The following is a 2,154-nucleotide window of genomic DNA, read 5'->3' on the forward strand; positions in this document are numbered from 1 at the left end:
CTTTGGCGCATGGAATCGATCGGCTGTATGTATAATTGTGCTTCAACTACCAACTAATATACTCATAGGCGAGCTTTGTTTTAGACGTGCACTACTCGCCCGAAAGTAATGGTCAGCTAGCGACTCTATAGAAGCATGCAAGATCACCCGAAAATAACCTTCGCTATCGTTCCAACCATGGCATTTTCTGTACAAAAACTACAACATGCTGTCCCTTGCGGCAGTGGTGCAACCAACCGATTACGGCGACGACGGCTGGAAGAAGAGAGAATCACAAACCAATGAAAGCTAATCACCTAACCTGAAATGTACGTCTAGTAATCAGATTAATAATCAGTAGAGATTGCACCTCGTTTAAGATATAATAGGCAGAGGAGTCGAAAGCCCAACTGTGGTTTCTCTTGGCTCAGTTTAGAAATAAGAGATTCCAACTAATCCAAATGTAGGTGGGCAGAGCAAAGCAGGTGCATACTGGCAGCCGTAGGTGGGCAGAAGCTATATCAAATCGACAACTGACCAAACCGAGCCAGCCAGCGAGCATTCAACCAATCCGCGCGGCGCCGCTCATGTCTTCCGCGGAGCTTCCTATCATCCTTCAACGCTGTCTGGCTCTTCACTGGCCCCGTCAGGCGCCTATTCTTCTACTACGACGTCGACCCGGCCGCCACGCTCTTGCTCCTCGCTGCCTCCCTGTCACACGCGCTCTGCCGCTTCTTCCTGCGTGCCGGCACCTTCATAGTATTAAGAAATATTTGCATCTAGTGATCTAGGAGTAGTTCTGAGAAAAAGGGTGAAAGCTTGCATACAGGAAAAAATGAAGCGGCAAAGGGTGTTTTTTAGATGTATACCTTTTAGATCGTCTACCTCCATAGTCTGCGCAGGGCCGCCGTTCTCCCCCATTGAGAAGGAACTCGCTCGCCCTTCAAAAGGCTGATTTTGCTGCCACGAGGCTGTATCTGTTTGTCACTCAGTAGTACTATTTTCTGGCTCTTTCTCTGGACGGGCGAGATACAAGATGATGAAAGCCACACCCCGCTCGCTTGACCCCGCTGTGCTTACCCATAAAATGGTCGGTGCAGTGCTGACGCCTGCTCACAGGATACAGCAGAGAACATGTCACATGCATGAATATGATACTGGCCTTGGCGGCGCGGGACTGGCACCGATGCCAAGCGTTATTATTCCAGCTGGCCTGGGCGGCGCGGGTCATGGTAAGGCAGAGCCTATTTTGAATGAATTATTATTCCAGCTTTGTTTACCATACGGTTGTTCGTATCAACTACCTTGATTCTTATATAGTACTTCTAACATATCCGTTATGAACAAAATGTAGCATTGTGAAGGCGAGTTTTGTTCATTTCACAAAAGGTAGTGCCTTTCTCTGACCGAAAACTCCTCGTCCCCGCTTCCCGCTGGAGTCAAGAGAAAACATCCACACAAACACCACGCCGGCTGTTCCCAAAATAATATAAGATTGAATGTAAGTTTTTTTTAGGATCAGATTGAATGTAATAAGACAGAACACGAAAACCACCTCTACATCGCGGCCCGATTCAGATCCCATAGGACCAGCGTCACATGATATATCGGCTGCTAACAAAGGCCTACAATGTCTCGGGAAGAAAAAACAAAAACAAAGGCGTGAGGAAGAAAAACAAAGAAAGGTTTGAACCTTCAGAAAAAAGTTCTCCAAGCCCTTCCCGAACCGTTCAGGGTGAAGGCCCGTGGTCCAAGCCGGCTAGGACTGTGCGTTTGGCAGCCTAGTGCTGGCATCTTGCAGCCTACGTGGTCCACTTTCTCTAAAAGAGGAAATAATCATCAAACGAACTATAAAGTGAAAATGCAAATGAGGTAACAAGAGGGACCAGATCCCCATGTGAACGAGCGCTTGTGATTGTAGCCGCGCCAGCAAAACTTTATATCTTTGCCTTTTCCTATATATATATATATATATATATATATATATATATATATATATATAGACACACACACATACATACATTGTGTTTTAAAAAATGTATGTATACTACAAATATTATTATAATACAGAAAAAGTTCATTGTATATTTAAATGTTCATCTTATATTTAAATAAGATCATTGTATATTAAAAAATATTAAATATATATATTGTACAATATGATGAACAATTTAT

The 2,154-nt window shown here is 44.1% G+C and overlaps 1 long non-coding RNA gene across 1 annotated transcript; it reads right to left on the reverse strand.

Moving 5' to 3' along the window:
* Window positions 1-379: 379 nt before the first annotated feature.
* Window positions 380-1,152, reverse strand: LOC123133881 (uncharacterized). The gene is made up of 2 exons (XR_006465418.1): window positions 849-1,152; window positions 380-731 (listed from the first exon to the last, which is right to left on the reverse strand). It is a non-coding gene; the product is annotated as an uncharacterized lncRNA (long non-coding RNA).
* Window positions 1,153-2,154: the final 1,002 nt, after the last annotated feature.

The sequence above is a fragment of the Triticum aestivum genome, chromosome 6B, assembly GCF_018294505.1.
Source record: "Triticum aestivum cultivar Chinese Spring chromosome 6B, IWGSC CS RefSeq v2.1, whole genome shotgun sequence".
NCBI lineage: Eukaryota > Viridiplantae > Streptophyta > Magnoliopsida > Poales > Poaceae > Triticum > Triticum aestivum.